Source organism: Podarcis cretensis, assembly GCF_951804945.1.
Source record: "Podarcis cretensis genome assembly, chromosome: 6".
NCBI lineage: Eukaryota > Metazoa > Chordata > Lepidosauria > Squamata > Lacertidae > Podarcis > Podarcis cretensis.
In genome coordinates this window covers 42,611,481-42,628,805 of record NC_137175.1, presented here as the reverse complement: position 1 = coordinate 42,628,805, position 17,325 = coordinate 42,611,481, and the positions used below count along the sequence as shown (strand labels likewise).

Below are 17,325 nucleotides of genomic sequence, written 5' to 3'. Positions count from 1 at the left end.
TAACTATCATAGCTAGTAGGGTCCAGTGAGTACCAATTAAGACTTGAGATGAAACTAACGGTTAGAGTTTATAGTCTCAAAAAATGGCAGAACAGCCATTTTAGCTTTTTAAAAAATTGCAGTAGGTCTGAGTGCTTCTTACATTTCAGCTTGCAATTTAAGAGGTCGATCCAATGAACTTTACAGACATAATGTCCTTATTTTCCAGGGACAGTCCCAGATTTACAGAAGCTGTCCCGGTTTCTGATTTGATCCTGGAATGTCGTGCTTTTCCTTAGGAGGATGTCCCTGTTTTCTTCGGAGAAATGATGAAGGGTATGGAGCTATGTGACCCTTGAGCTAAGGAGATAAGTAACTATACAAATTTTAGAAGACATCTGAAGGCAGCCCTGTATAGGGAAGTTGTTTTTTAATGTTTAATGTCTTATTATGTTTTTATATACGTTGGAAGCAGCCCAGAGCAGCTGAAGCAACCCAGTCAGATTATTATTATTATTAGTAGCAGTAGTATGGAAAAAGACGTCCCTATTTTCATTGAAGAAATGTTGGAGTGTGTACTCTGAGTAGGACTTGGGTTGGCTACCGCCCAGTGTCAAGGACTGGACCAGGCTCATGTCAAGCAGAGGCCAAAGTGGGCTTGAATACTGCTGCTCTCAGTGCTCCAGATCAAGCAGTCCATATGGGGAGGCCCTTCAGGTTCCTCTGATTCTCCGAGGTTGTCAGAGGTCTCTAATCGCATCTTGCTGCCTTGAGATGGGCATGGTGCCTGCCCTTTCCCAAAGCACCTCCTGCCCCAGACAAGTTTTGCCTCACAGTGCTGAACTAGGACCACAGGAAACGGCCATCTCCCTGCGCCTCTGATACATGCAAAGTCATCGCTGGCACAAGTCAGATGTTCTGCTTCAGCCACAAGTCCCCCACTCTGCGTGTCAAGTGATGTAGGGGAAATTGCGCAAGCTCTGCGCCGAAAGGAAGTGTCCGTGCAGAGGCTGAATCAGGTCTGAATGAGACGGAAGGATGGGAGACAGAAGCCAGCTCTACTCAAGCTAAACACTCACTGGAAAGGGATCAGGAATGCAGGAGTCATGGTGATGCTGCTTGACCTGCAAGCTCTTTGCCTCTTATCTAAGATTACAGTGACAGCTGTTTATTATTATTTTTACCTCTGTGTGCTCTTGAAGCCAAGCAGGATGGATACTGGAAATGTGAAAGCAATTAAGAAAAAAGTCTTTAATACCGGAAGAAAATGGGAGAAAATGGGAGAAAATGGGAGCATGGGATGAAGCACAACTCTAGATATCTCTCTGCTCTAGCCACACAAGGATGCTCATGCAGATGCCTCATGCATTGCCCTTTTTATCCTGCATTTTGCCCCAGTTCATCTAGTCTGCCACCGTGAGAACAGGATGCTGGACTAGACCCAGCAGGGTCTTGTTATGTCCTTATGTTATATTCTTAAGGTGGTATACATGGGGATCCCAGTAGGTCTCTCAGTCAGGTACTGGATAGCTTTTTGCTCAGCTTCAGTAGGGTATCTGAATCAGGTGAATTTCAGAGCTATACCTGGACTGGTGTTTCCAAGTTCTGCTTTTGATCTGAGTTCATTTTGCTTCTTTGGCAAAGTGTTCTTCAGTCAGTTCAGTCAGTCTGTCTCTCTCATATAGACACACACACACACACACTCAGGCTGGATCTAGACACATCAAATAAGTGTTTCAGTTTAAAGCATTGTAAATTTAAACAGGGAAAACAGGTAGAGAAAAACAGGACTCCACATCACCATCCGGTGGCACGAAGTTATATCGCATATACAACTCATATAAATAGTTCCAGTTACAGATAGGTAGCCGTGTTGGTCTGCCATAGTCAAAACAAAAAAAAAAAAATTCCTTCCAGTAGCACCTTAAAGACCAACTAAGTTAGTTCTTGGTATGAGCTTTCGTGTGCATGCACACTTCTTCAGATCTGAAGAAGTGTGCATGCACACGAAAGCTCATACCAAGAACTAACTTAGTTGGTCTTTAAGGTGCTCATATAAATAGCTTTTTCTTTACCAGTCTAGCTGAGTCCTCAATTCCTCACTTTTAACATGGGGATTACGGCCTACCTCATAGGAATTATAGCCAATAAAAGGAAATCGTGTAGCAAGTCATGGGGAAGTCCTTGAAGAGCCACTGTCAGGCTGTGTACACACCATGCATTTAAAGCACATGACTCTCTCCCCCAAGAATCCTGAGAATGTAAGTTGCAGAGGGTGCTGGGAACTGTAGTTCTGTGAGGGGAAACTATACTCCCCAGGGTTAGTGGGGTGCCTGTGCTTTAAATGTATGGTGTGTACACAGTCGACATTAGAATAAAGAATCCTGAACCCAAAAGCTCAGTTCAAGGCACCTGCCTCTGCTCTTTCAACAAGCTGGTGTTGTTCTGTGGTCTAGCCAAATGTGCAGCCTCAACTTGTCCTTCTAAGAGGCTCATGAAATTGGGGTAGGGAGTGCCCTTCATGCTACAGCAAGTTGGGAGATGGTTGCCTGGCCTAGCGAAGCGAAGCCAGTCATTGTTCTGCCTGTTTATTCAAATGCCTGGGGTGATGTGCCAGCCTCAAACCTGTGAGCCCTTCCGCAATATGCCAGTTGAAGATTACAAGGGCCAGGAACCAGCCAAGAAGTTCCCTAGACACCTGCTCCAAAATCTTCCTCCACACCCAGTCTCATCCCCTGCCCTCCAGGAGAGGGCGAGAAACCAGCCAAGATGCTTGGCTGGATTTGCATCAAGGTGAACGAAAGGGCTGTGGCTCAGAGGCAGAACAGCTGTTGTGCATGCAGACGGTGCTAGGTCCAGTCCCTGGCATCTCCAGGTAGGGCTGGGAGACAATCCTACCTGAAATCTTGGAGATCTACTCCCAGTCATTGTCCAACATCTTGAGCTAGGCACACCCAACAGTCTAATGCAGCGTGAGGCACTTTAGTATTTTCCTGGCTGAAACCAAGGATCATGTAGTGAGCCATTTAGTTCCATTGAGAAAGCAAAGGCTATGGAGACAGCTTCGATGTTTATGGTCTTAAAAGGGATTAAAAGCAAAAGTGATGAGGAAAGAGCAATCAACTGGTTAGCTGGGGTGAACAAGGATTGAGGCTGACTTCTGGGAGACCTTGGACAGGGAAGTGAAACTGAGGAGGGTTATTTATGCCTTCTTCCCATGGTGCAGGCACGGACAGTTCCCTAAACACTGAAGGCTGAAGTGGCAACACAACTTCCGCTAGAAAGCCACTGCCAGTCTCTTTTTATTTCCTTGCCCTGTATTGGAAATTTCAGTACACTTTCCATAATGCATGGCTAATCTTTGGCTAACACTGGATTTAGGGCAGTGTGGACAGCTCCACTGCACAGGATGCCAAGCTGAGGGGATGCAAAATAATTTTAAAACTTAAAATGGAATTATTGTGAAAATAAGAAACGGGGGGGGGGGGGGGACCAAATTTTGTCCTCACTCAGGGCGCCGTATTACTAAAGTCCACCACTGCTTTGGCCTCTGCCTTTTCCAATTGCCTACAGCAGGAATCCAGGCCTGGAATTTTTTTTCTCTTTTTGCAAAGTATTTTAATCCCTCTCCCCCACCCAAATCAGCTGTAACTTTGGCCACATTCACACCACACCTATAAAGCACAACGATAGATTTTGGATTTGATTTGATATCCCGCTTTATCACTACCCGAAGGAGTCTCAAAGCGGCTAACATTCTTCTTTCCCTTCCTCCCCCACAACCAACACTCTGTGAGGTGAGTGGGGCTGAGAGACTTCAGAGAAGTGTGACTAGCCCAAGGTCACCCAGCAGCTGCATGTGGAGGAGCGGAGACGCGAACCCGGTTCCCCAGATTACGAGTCTAGCGCTCTTAACCACTACACCACACTGGCACTGATACCACTTTAAACAGCTACAGCTTCCCCCAAAGAATTCTGGAAAGGAACTGCAGTTTGTTAAGAGTCCTGAGAGCTGTTAGGAGACCCCTATTCCCCTCACAGAACTACAATTTCCAGTGTTCTCTATAAAGAAGGATTGACTGTGAAACCACCCTGGGATTCACAAGTGGGATGAGGATTCTACTTGTGGGCCTTCCAAAGGCATCTGCTTGGCCATGTGAGGAAAGAATACTGAATAGATGGTTCTTTGATCGGATCCAGCAGGTCAACTCACTGAGGGATACTGCTCCCGAGAAGGGCCATAGCTCAATGGCAGAGCATCTGCTTTGCATACAGAAAGTCCTAAATTCAATCCCCGGGTTCTCCAGATAGGGATGGGGAATTTCCCCGAAACAACAAAGTGCCACTGTTAGCCAGTGTAGACCAGACTGTGCCACGTGGACTTGGCACCATATAAAGCAGCTTTCTGGAAAACAAAACAACACATTAGCCCTCTTCATGAGTGTGCCATATGTACAGCAAATGGGGTGGGGGTGGGGTTCTGATGGTTTGAGCCATGTCTCCAGATTTATTGCCATGCTCATTATTGTTATTGTTTGTTATTGTTGCTATTGTTATTTTTTTAACCACCTTCCACATATATATCTCAAAGAAAGGCATAAAACATAATTAAAACAATAACACTAAAAAAAAAAAATTATACGCAGATGTATTATTTATTTCATAAAACTTATATACTGCTTCATTGTAAACCCCCCTACAAAGTAGCTTAATAAAAAAGACAAAACAATAAGATCATCAATAAAAAACTTAACAATAATTAAAACCTTTCAAAAAGTTAAAACTGGAATAGACAAAAAAATGAAGAAGTCTGGCATCGACTTTCTAAGCATCTGACTAGGCTTGTCTAAACAAAAATGTTTTTAGCCTGTGCCAAAAAGAGTGCACCCTCTGGAGGTTGCTGAACTACAACTCTCAACAGCCCTAGGAAGCAAGGGATGATGGGAATTGTAGTTCAGCAACACCTGATGGACCTAAGATTCTGCACACCTGATCTATGCCATGGCCCTGGTCCTAATCACAACCCCCACCCTCATGGCTGTTCTATGGGAAAGACATAGCAATCTGAGCATGTGGAGGGATCTCACCTCTGATCTCTGGTTTTATGTGTTGCTTGTTCAACAAGTTGCAATATACCTTCAGGGAGGAAAGAGGAGGTGGAAGCTCACTGTATGGTGACTTCTGCATTATTTTGGGTATGAGATTCCTATTGTACAGTGGTTTTTGAAGCCAGTGGGGACAGTGGCTGTTGAAGACAGAACCTGAGCAGAAGGGCCCTCTCCCCTACTGTGGCTTCCAGCAACAGGTATTCAGAAGCTTTGCTGCCTCCAGTTGTGGAGGCAGAGCGTAGCCAACATGGCTAGTGTAGGTACAGCGAGTGGCATATAAGTGTGATGCTCTTGGAGGGAAATTTAGTAGCAGTAAGAATTTAAAATAGACTTGGTCATCTGCATTTGTCCACAACAGGCTGCAAATAGCAACATACTTCTGAGGAGAAGATAAGGATGAAAGGATCTTATCCTCGCAACAAGTTTAGTCTGAGACCCATATGAGCCAAGAACCTACTGAACTTTAGACGCTGTATCTCCGATTTAAGGCATAGAGCTTGTTTATCATCTGAAATGATAGCAATGACTTCTGCAAGCTTTAGAAACAGACCCACGAAGATTCAGGTTCCTTCTGTGCTTCAGGTCAAATACAATAATTTCATAGCATATTTACAGAAACCTGAGAACGAGCTCTGGGATAAGGAAGGGCATTGCCCAGAATGTTTCGTGCTCAATAAAGATAAGAGTATCAAGGGTTTATTCTGAGGATCAAAGGGAAACGACTGGCAAGGGTTTGTTCCTGTTGACAGGGTGCAAAGTACTGGTAAGGAGGAGAAAAACAGCAAGTGAAAGCACTGGCAAGAAAAGCAGGTTATTGAGACTGGAGATCAAGGCTATGGGGGGTTCATAAGACAGCACTGCTGCATCAGCAAAAGCATTTTGAGAACTATAGGATCATGTGGACAGTGCAAAACAACCACCAACACTACTTTGCATGCATGAGCAGTACCAGTTTCACAATAAACCTCCACCTAGAAGCACCCTTGGCTGCTGTTTCAGTGCCAAACCAGGATATGAAAATTGTAACGGAACTGAACTCAGAATAGCAGTGGTGTTCATGGGGACAGATCCTGAGTAAGCCTGATCGGGGCTGCAGGGGTGTGTCGCCTGCTGTCTCTGCATGTCCCAAAGGCAGACGCTTTCTTGCCACCTGCATTTTTAGGGAAATGTATGCAAAGTTATTTTCCTCTTTCGGAGCCTTCAGTCATAGGGTTCAGAGAAGAGAAGTGAAGAGAAATGACGCAGAACTTCCACCCATGACAATATTAGCCCTTCCCCAAAGAGAATGTCCAGGGTCTTAAGAATACAGTGATACCTCGGTTTTTAAACATCTCCATTGATGAACATTTTGGTTTTTGAACGCCATAAACCTGGAAGTAAATGCTTCCATTTTCGAACACGCCTTGGAAGTCGAACATGCCACGTGACTTCCGCTGAGTGCAAGATCCTGAGGCCTGGCTGTCGGCTATTGAGTTTTCAGTTTTTGAATGTTTCAGAACTTGAACAGTCTTCCAGAATGGATTACATTCAAAAACCGAGGTACCACTGTACTGTGATATAAGCTGACTCATGGCTGCAAATGGGCACGAATGAAGCTGGCATTTATACTGAAAGCTCGTGAAGAAAACTACCGAGTCATGGAGCATTTTTGTTTTTTACTTTTATAAACACAGCAAGCCATTAAAAGAAAAAACGTCAAAAATATTGTAAAGTTGCCTAGTTTCATAGCTTTAGTGCTGAATTCTTATAATTCCACAGCCTTTGACCCTACCCTCCAGGAGTGAGCTTTCTATTATCAGGATTTTTTTTCCACATCCTGCAGCAACACAAGCAGGAACCTGCCCCATGGCAGCTGGAGAAAGCAACCCATCTATTCTTAGCAAGAAGAACTCCTGGACAGCTTGGCAAAAACCTTCCATTCCCCTAACCCTTACTATTGAGCCTCCTTGCTCATTAAGGTCTTCAGCAGAGGTTCCCATAGGTGTTCCACCAACCTAGCAACACAGGAAGCTGCCTTATACAGACTCAGACCATTGGTCCACCAAGCTCAGTATTTTCTACAGCCCCTTTCATCAGTCTGGTTTGCTCCAGAGGTTGTGGACTCCAGTGCCCAGCATCCGCAGCCAGCAGGGCCAATGGACGGGAAACAGGACCATTAGGTGGGGCGAGGCTGCTGCCTCAGGCAGCAGAAGTCCCAAAGGCAGTGCCTCCACAGATGCCCCACCCCCAGCATTGATGCCAATCTCAGGTGAGATATTGCAATAACTGCATGAGATCTTGCAGTTATTGCCCAAAATCGGCGCTGGCATCAGGGCAGAGCAGCACTTCCTGATTTGCTTCAAGTGACAAAATGGGATGCACCACCACCCTGGTCAGGAATGATGGGGATTGTAGTCCAAAGCAGCTGGAAGTTGCCACCTTGGCTCTCCTCAGTGTATGTGCTTTGCCACTGAGCTACAGTTCTTCTCACACCTGACATATGATTGGCTGGAACCAATGAGAGGGTCTTTCTTTCTCTTGGGAAGATATTCTCTGGGATATCTTGCCAAGGGAGGCCCACCTTACTCCCTTCTTTGGTAGTCTTCTGCTGATGCCTGAAGCTGGTGCAGCAAAAGGGAATCAAATGAAAGAAATACCTCTGCTCTGGCTGATGAAAGTGACAGGACTTTGAATGCAGCCCATCAACCCACCGCTTTGCCCCACTGCTCTCAGGTTGGGCTCTGGAGTTCTCTACCTCTGCTTAACCTGTGGCAGCTTTGACTACCTCTTGTGATTTTAAACTCCTGGATTTCTGATATGCCTCTTGGTTTCATTTGTTCTTTTGTCTCTGTGTCTTAGGGTGGTTTTGGTTATGTAATGCAAAACTGCTTTGGATATTTCAATAGAAAAATGGTATATAAGTATTTTAAAATAAACAAATAAGTGTTGCATCTGGCTGATGCACATTTTGCATGGGCCTCCATGTCTTTTCTATGCCCCAGCTCAAGATCCAGAGGCTTTCATCTAAGGTGGACCTGGTCTCCCTTCTCCTTTGCCGTCTCTCCAAGACAGCAATGTAACTGATCTTAGAATCATAGAATTGGAAGGGACCATGAGGATCATCTAGCCCAGCCCCCAGCAATACAGGAATCTTTTCCCCAATGTTGGCTTAAACCATGACCCTGAAATTAAGAGTCTCGCCCTCTGCCAACTGAGCTACCCCAGCTTGTTTGGCTTCTGCATATCTGAAGGTAACTGTGGCACCAGGACAAGAGGGAGAGATGCACATTTGTGCCTGGTTTATTATGATGCCAGATCCTGCTATTCATTTAATCGACAGTGTGGCTCATAAGAGCGATATGCAAGCAAGTACCAGCAAAGTATTATGAAATTCCAGGAGGGGCAGGGGGAGATTCATAACTAAGCTTTGAATGCCAACAGAATGTTATGAATGTGCTGTCAAAACACGCAACCCACTTTTATCACTGCTTGGAAGACTCTGCTGGATAATTTTAACTTTAATGGGGTTACACAGCAGATTTTTTTAAAAAATATTGTGAGCATTTCAATCAACAGAGTCAAGTCCCCCCCTTCTTTTTTTTTTTTTTTTGGAAATATGTAAAACTATAGCTATTTTTGTAACCCTATCTAAGTTTTGGGAATAGGATAGTTTCTTAATATGAATGAAGGCTTATTATATTAGCATCATTCATGTTGGGACCAAAAGATCAGCCATGCCCCCTTCCATTAGGAAATGGACCTGGGGACCCACATCAGGAAGCAATATGCCTATGCTATCTGTTTCTACAAAAATAGTTGAAACACCTTCAAACTTTTCATCAGTGGCATCTGACACCATAATGGTGTCATTTACCCATCAACTTCCCCTCTCTCTTGGAGCCAATGTAGTGAAGTTGGGACTGTATTCCAAATATGGTGGATCTGCAATAAGATACGGACATTTCAGATGAAAGTCTTTAATGAAATAAGTCTCATTACACAACAAAAAAATCTGATGTACACCTCAGTTGGCTTTACTGACCATTTTCCATAATGACCAAAAGGATTTACAGTTCAAATAATTTTTTTATGTTTCTTCTTTTGCCTACACAGCAACTGATGGTGCCAAACTGGAAAAACCTGGAAAAGCTATGATTTTCCCTATGGTCAGCGGAATTAATGGGAAAGCTCATTCAATGTGTGAGAGCTTTGAATGTCAATCAGGACTCTGATGGCTTTATGGAAGTATGTTGCCCTTTTACAACCTTTTCAGCTGGCCACACCACAGCTTCACATCCTTCGCATTCACATGATCAATTGGGGTGCAATGCATTTCCATTGATGATGGTGTCAGCTGCTCATTTTAGAGGCAGGAATTGGGGGTTTGTTGTTATGATTCCTTTCGTTCTTTTTACTACTTTGTTTGTCACAGCATATTGAAACTCAATGAAAAACATATTTAAAAGAGAGAGCGCATTTCCTCATTCTGTTATCAGGAGAAAGGCCAATAAAAAAAGATAAACATTACCAGGATGCCTGGAATATGCCAGCACACTGTCTGTATTCCCAGCAGCCCTCACAAGGTGACAGACCATCTAAAATACTTTCACAACAGTGGGGAGGGTAAGTTTAGGTGTCCAATAACTCACTGATTGGGTGTCCATGTGTGCTATTATGAGAAGATGCTAGAGCAACCTTCCCGAGCTCCCAGATGTTTTTGATTACAACTCGCATCAGCCCCAATCAGAATGGTCAATGGTCAGGGATGATGGAAGCTGTACTTCAACAAAATCTGGAGGGCCACATGTTCCCATCCCTGTGACAGAACAGTGGTCTTCCATTTTTCAGAAGGCTCCACCTTTAATCCCAACTTTAACATGGGATGTGTATTTTTTTTTAACTATTCCTTCTCTCTCCTTCCGCATACAGCTGATCTATGACACCATGAAAATACTTACTTCTGTCATTATGAAGACTTCACCACCCCCCAAAAACTATTTTTTCCAATAAATGATCGCAGTCTCACACATATGACCCATTTTATGATTGTTTGCAAGCCAGTTATACGTCACTCACACAACCCACCAGTCGAAATGCCAGTCACAGTGCTAAAGCATGAAAACGGAACCAGGAAGTCCTGAAATCCCACAATTGAGCAATGATGGATGCAAGTCTAGTCTGCCGGCAGACCACCTCTCAGCTCAGGTGACCAGTCTAGAGATCAAGGCATGATAAACCAGTGACTCAAACCATTGCATGCAATGCTTGCTCTTTGGAGACTCTCTGCCCAGGTGACCTCACTGACCTTGTGAAACTTTTCCAAATTTAGTTAACAGACGTGGGTGTATGGTTGTGCAATTCCCCTTTTAAAATAAAGTAGCAATGATGTTGAACATACAGTGAGATGTATAACTGCAAAAAGCAAGAGCATTACTGGGTCCTTTTATATGTGTGGTTTTTTAAAAAATTAAAAAATACCCTAGATTACACTTTGCTAGTAGTGCAACCGGTTCCCCCACACTGGGCACTGAGCTGTGGGGGTGGGCACTGCAATTATTATTATTAAATTTGTATATTGCCCTATACCCATAGATCTCAGGGCAGTTCACAACATAAAAATACAACATAAAAAACCACACAAAATACATGATTAAAAACAATGACAAAGACAACCCAACAATTTCCCAATAATGATGTAGTGCACATACAGAATGGAAGGGGGGGCACTGACTTTTGGCCTTGCATGGGGTGCCACTGAAACTTGAAAGACCAAAGTCCACCCCTGTGAAGAGGGCTCACACCAGGCTGTACCATGGATTTGTGGGTTGAGAAAGGGCAACCTTAGGGCCAAGATTAAAGACTAGCTGTCCCCCAAATCTCTAGTTCATGCCACAAGCTTAGCCACCAAAACAATGTTGCACTGTTTCTGTCCACAACCTGGAAACATGGGGAAACTGTTTTTTAAAAAGAAAACAATGCTAGTTTGTCACTGGTAGCATTTATTCCACCGCTTCATAAGGTACACAAAATCTGCACTGCTTCATGAAAGGCAAAGCTACTGCTGTTGTTATTTGTGCGTGGAATTGCCTCCTCAGGACACGCTGTGGTCATGCATGTCTGCAAAGCACAGGGCTTCTTGCTCATGCCTCGCTGTATCCTCTGAGGGGGCCATCTCGAGACATGACAAAGTCAGCTTCAGGCCCTTGCAGATGGCTGGGCTCACACTGGCTACCTTGCCAAAGAGACCGTGCATGGGTGTGGCACACATCCTGTGGTTAAGTCAATTCATGTCTCCTTTTGCCAGGTGAGAGCAGCTGGCAGCCTGGAGCTGTAGGGAATGAGGTTAGTGAGCATCCTAGGTATCTGTTCCGCAAACAGAATTGCAGCTGGTTGGCCTCCCCTCCTCAATAAATATTTGTGAATCCTGTGCGTATTGTATACAAAAGATGGGGCCGAGAGACTGGTGCTTTGCTCCTTGCAATCACCAGGGCCATACCACAACCTGCTGAGCGATGCAGTAACCTTAAATACCCCAGTGAAGTGGAAAGCAAGGCAACTGTGGCTTTTCATTCTGTCTGGCTCCTTTTATGCAACCCATCCTTGATGCTTTTAAGGCAGGTTTCCACCCCAAAGAGGAACCCCCTCATTTTGGTGTGCAGAAATAGAGTGGGGTGGCGGCTCTTTGTTTATCTTGTTAAGTCCCAGAAATTAGATCTTGGCAATGTCATCTAAAAGGTATAGAAGGAAACTGAAAGAAGACCTTTATAGCCTGACACGATATGCTATACGGGACCTATGAAAGATCTAGGCAGCCTAGACCAGCTACACAGAAGAGGACCAGTCTTCTGGATAGTTCAGCTGGTTAGAGCATAGCGATGACAATTTATATGTTCAGTCCCCATATGGGACAGCTGCATATTCCAGCATTGCAGGGGGCTGGACTAGATGATCCTCAGGGTCCCTTCCAACTCTACAATTCTATGATTCATTTCCCAGGTCTGGCTATGTATCAAATCTGGTTTTTTTAAAAAAATCTCCAAAGATCTAGGATGGAGGCCTTACAAACAGCCCCAAATAAGATGGATGATACTGGAACTCAATGATTTGCATTTTTAGGGTGAAACTACCTAAAGTTCTATGAGTGTTTTTTTTTTTTAAGAAAAAGACTTTTGCCATTGACCACTGTGGCAGCAAGGGGGAAATGGAGGACAGTGGCCGATCACCTAAATGTAACCATTCGGTTCATTCTATTTTTAATTACCAGTCTGGCTTATCCTGTTACTAAAAATGGAATGTCATCCTCTTCTAGGGGAGGCAAATTTGGATGGTTATTTCCATACTCTGCAGTTTCTGAACTCACAAGACTTGCTTGCAGGGACTTGCAACCACATGTTGCCTAATAATCAACAACAAGCAGCTTATGGTTCTATTGACATTTATATGTTGATCTGCCAGGTATGCTATCTCTGAAACACCTATCTAAATAGCTATGATCAATGCAATATGCGATGAAGCCTTGAGGTCAGATATCAGTGTCTGAGCCTTGCTCACACAAATTGTTTGTTGAAGCATTTATATGCCGCCCTGGATCCTGGAAGCAAAAGGCTCTTGTTAGATTGCTTTCAACATTCTGCCCTGCCCTGGGAAGATGATCAAAGCCTTTTCTTGCTCTGTTACATCCTTTCTCAGCAGCTGTGGAACTTAAGTGACATGCTGTCAGTAGTCAAAGAATATTCAAAGCAGGAAATTTTCCGTCCTGAGATCTACAAAGGAAGTCAATAATCAAAGAAGGAATATTGAAAACTACTTTAAACAAATAAAAAAAACCCCACCACGTTAGAAGCAACATCTCACATTTCTGTCTCATCCTCACCCCCATCCTTATTGTTTCACGCTGTCAAATTAACACACCGGTATCTTTGATATACAGTTTGTCTCCAGATCTAGACAAAGATCAACCCAATGCAAAATGCAGAATTCATGTGACATGGAGCAATTTGGTCAGTATCACTCCCACCCCCACCCCCCGGGGAACCTCCAGAAAGGGATTCTTTATTTATGCCAATTCACATTTTCACAGCCCCAGTCCTCTCCAGTTTAGTGGGGCTTGCTCCCAGTCCCAGATAAGTGGACATAGGGTGCAGAGTAAGTTACATGATCCATGTTTGGAGAGGAATATTTTGGCACCATAACAAGATACTGAGCCAACAAATGGAACTGAATAGGCATGATGCACTGGTAAAAGATGGAGATTCTCCCATCCAAGAGGAAAGAGGTGATTTATTTGAAAGCTTATGAAATCTCTTGTTACCTTACTTCCCAGCAAAGAACTGGAGGCAAAGACTGTTCTCACACATGAGATATACAGGTACATGGAGCACAACTCTGGGTTTGTGCAGTCTTCCAGTCACAGAGTCACAGACTTGTAGAGTTGGAAGGGACCACAAAGGTCATCTAGTCCAACCGGATGGATTCCATGAATCTTTCACCCAATGTGGGACTTGAACCCACAACCCAGAGAGAAAGAGTCTCATGCTGTACCACCTGAGCTATCCCTTCCAGGCTGATCTTTTCTTGTACACCACCGTGATGCAAGTGTAAAAGGTCGTGATTTTGAATGAATAAACAAATTAATTAATTAGAGACACTCCTGCAGATATTGCCTTCAAAATGGCTCAGAAGTGAGTAGGGGTCAATGCGGCGAAGCAACAAGTATCAAGGACAGGGACGCACTGACGCAATACAAAATTCAGTGCAGTATAAAAGAAAGATGCAAGGGCTTCTATTCAGCTCTTATACAGCTGAAAGTCATTCTCTCTAATCCTAGAAGGAAATGGAGAACTAGATGTGATTAAGAACTTAAGAAAAGCCATTCTGGATCAGACAAAAAGCCCATTCTAGCCCAGCCCCCTGTTCTCACCACCACCAACCACATCCCTCAAGTTTCCCTTCTGGTGGGATAAAACTCACCCTGCAGGTTCAGAAGCAGCTTCTGATAGGTTGTTTGGCTAGTGCATGGTGCTGATAACGCCAAGGTTGCAGGTTCAATCCCTGTATGGGTGTCAGGCTTCAGGGAATCTGATCCCTCCCATGGTGGGCAGCCAAGGCTTAGATCAAGCAAGTCTTTTATTCAATATCCACAGAGAGAGAGGTAGAAATGCTGTCTCTCTTGGATAATGGCATTGCTCCGAGTAAAGTCCCACCCCCTCCGTCTCTCGTATTATACGTCATCCCTGCTTCAGCTGACCTGTGCTTTCTGCTTCTGAGCTTTCTGCTCTCCTACTCTCAATGCCCGCCGGGTCCTGGCAGAGGGGGCCGGGGTCAGGAATGCTTTCTAAAGACACTGAATCTGACCGCTGTCTCCCTCCTGGCACTTTTTCTTTCTTCTGCTCCTCTCCTAATATTTCCCAGCTTTTCCCTTCTGCAGCCTTTGAACTATGACCTTCTGCAAACCACTGTTGTAAATCTAGACTGTCCTCCTCTTCTTGGGAAGGTTCAGGAGGAGGGGGGTGGTCTCCACCATCCCTCCTCAGTCCATTCCCTGACAATTGGGCTGCTGCATATTCATGCATTGCAGCGGGTTGGACAAGGTGATCTTCAGCGTCCCTTCCAACCCTACAATTCTATGATCCTATGATTCTTTAGTGTTCTGAAGCAGCAGTCTGAAGCAGGCAGATGGGAGTGATGGCCTGTCTAAAGAATAGCAGAACCATAGAGTTTTGCAGCTGGAGGGCACCATGGAGGTCCTGTAGCTCAGTCATCCCAGACAGATAGCCATCGAGCTTTCGCTTAGCTATCTCCAGGGAAGGAGAACCTACCCAACCAGAAGCTGTCTCAGCATCCACCCACAGCCTTGAGCTAACCAACATGATGTTGCTGAACTCCAGCTTCCATCAGCCCTGGCTCTTGGCCCTGCTGGCTGGAGCTGAGGGGAGCTGGAATACCAAAAGCACCCAGAGGGCACCATGTTGTCTACCTCTGGCCTAGAAGCTCACAGCATGGTTTTTGTTTTATTGTGAGGCGGTGAAGTTTGTACTTCGTTACAAGGATCAAAGGTTCCCCCCCCCCCACTGCCTCCAGTTGGGGTTACATAAAGTGAAACTTGAAGAAATATATCGAGCCTACCAAAGCTATATAGAAATCATGGCTCACAGCAAAAACAAAGCAGGCTTGCAGAATGCGGCTCACCTTGACTCAGCCATTCCTGGCATGCCAGCACGAAGTAAAGTTCAGATAAGCGTATTTGTGATTAAACGAACGCACGTAACATTTCGTGAGCTTACTGAATGACACAAAGGGAGGTCAGCATCAGCTGACTGGGCAGCTGGCATTTAGCTCCCTTGCCATCTGAGCAGCTGGCACTAACTTTCACTTAGCAGTTATTTGAGGCAGCTGTGTGCTTTTCATACACAAGCTTGGAATTTGACTCTGTGCCGTCGCCCATTACCTCTCTGCCCCCATCCCTGAGTGGCCTACTTTTACACTCCTCTACCTGAAGAGCTGTTGGGGGGTAGTCCTCTCTTTGAAGGACTGTGCAGTCTAAGTCTCTGTTGGGGCAGCGGCAGGGATTTGAAATGGCCTATTAACACTTTGCACCTAATCAGCTAACTGAGCAGGCCCATAGATCATCTGGTAACAGTCTTCCCTGTTATGCTGGTTTGTCTATCTAATTAAGTTGTAGAAATCATATCTAAACTTGCATCTACACAATTAGCTAATTAATCATAGAATCGTAGAGTTGGAAGGGACCACAAGGGTCATTTAGTCTAACTGCCTGCAATGAAGGAATCATTTTGCCCAATGTGGGACTCAAACCAATGACCCTAAGATTAAGAGTCTCACGCTCTACCAACTGAGCTATCCCAGATTGTGTTATATCAATTAGTATCTGCAAGTTGTATGCAAATTTTGCTCTCTTTTGTCCACTGTTTTGGTTGTGCATTTTCTATCTTTTTTGGCAACGTGTAAGAGATCACTCCTGCCCCACTGGTTTCCAGAAAGCCCCCCCCCCCCATATGGTCAGCTGACTGTTTTCAAAAGACCACACATCCAAAACAAACATATGCACTGACCTCTCCATTTCTCTGTCATCCGTAAACACATGCAAGGAAGGAGAAAGAGCACACTGACCCCTCCCTGATCTCTCCATTTGTCTGTCATCCAGACACGTGTAGCAACACCAAGCAGAAAAGAAAAGGCACAAATACCTAAGATTAATGCAGGATCTAGTATTCAAAAGGCATATATCTCATCAAAAGTAGATGATTCACCTTCCTGTCATTTGCCCAGGGCAACTGAAGGCTACTCTCTCACATACAAACTTGTTTCTCTGTCTGGAAATTCTCCTCCTGAGTCAAGCACAATAATGAGAGGGATTATCAAAAGGGATACAGATGCCACTCTGTTTCACATTATGGCACAATCCTATACATGCCTACTCAGAAGTAAGTCTCATTAAGTTCAGCAGCAGCAGCAGCAGCAGCAGGGGTTATTCCCAAGCAGGTGGGTACTGTATTGAATTGCAGCCTTTTCCCTCTCTCTTTGAGCCTCACATCAAATTGTGAGGTTTTGAAAATTACAAGGACCAGGCATGTTTCCTTTTTTTTTTAATACATATTTATTAAAATTTTTGAATAAAAATGCATGAATAAACAACATTACTTATATTATAACATAGTTTCATCACTTCTTTGGACTCCCCCACGTCTCCCGCTCACACTTACATCATTACAGGAAAAAAAAATTTCCAAGCAAATTATCCACTTATTTACAATCTTATCTCCGCTCATTTAAATAAAATCTAACAATTCTCCAATAAATTTATATTTTCCTTAATCTCACTTATCGTCAAAATCAGATCTAATTCAGTGGTGGGCCATTATTTATAATTTAGCATCCTTCTTAACATTCAACCAAATTACAATATTTTTGTAAATAAATCTTGAATTTCCTCCAGTCCTCCTCAATCCTCTCCTCTCCCAGGTCTCGGATTCTACCAGTCATCTCGGCCAGTTGCATATAGTCCATCAGCTGCATCTGCCACTCTTCCAGTGTGGGTAGATCTTGAGTTTTCCAGCTCTTAGCGATGAGTATCCTTGCTGCCGTTGTTGCATACATAAAAAATGTTCGGTCCTTCTTTAACACCTTCTGGCCGACAATACCCAGAAGGAAGGCCTCTGGTTTCTTAGTGAAGGTATACTTAAATACCTTTTTCAACTCATTATATATCATTTCCCAGAAGGCCTTCACTTTAGGGCAG

At 44.2% G+C, this 17,325-nt stretch overlaps 1 long non-coding RNA gene across 1 annotated transcript; it reads right to left on the bottom strand.

Moving 5' to 3' along the window:
* Nucleotides 1–1,086: 1,086 nt before the first annotated feature.
* Nucleotides 1,087–16,222, bottom strand: LOC307218172. The gene is made up of 3 exons (XR_013839851.1): nucleotides 16,139–16,222; nucleotides 4,151–4,384; nucleotides 1,087–1,197 (listed from the first exon to the last, which is right to left on the bottom strand). It is a non-coding gene; the product is annotated as an uncharacterized lncRNA (long non-coding RNA).
* Nucleotides 16,223–17,325: the final 1,103 nt, after the last annotated feature.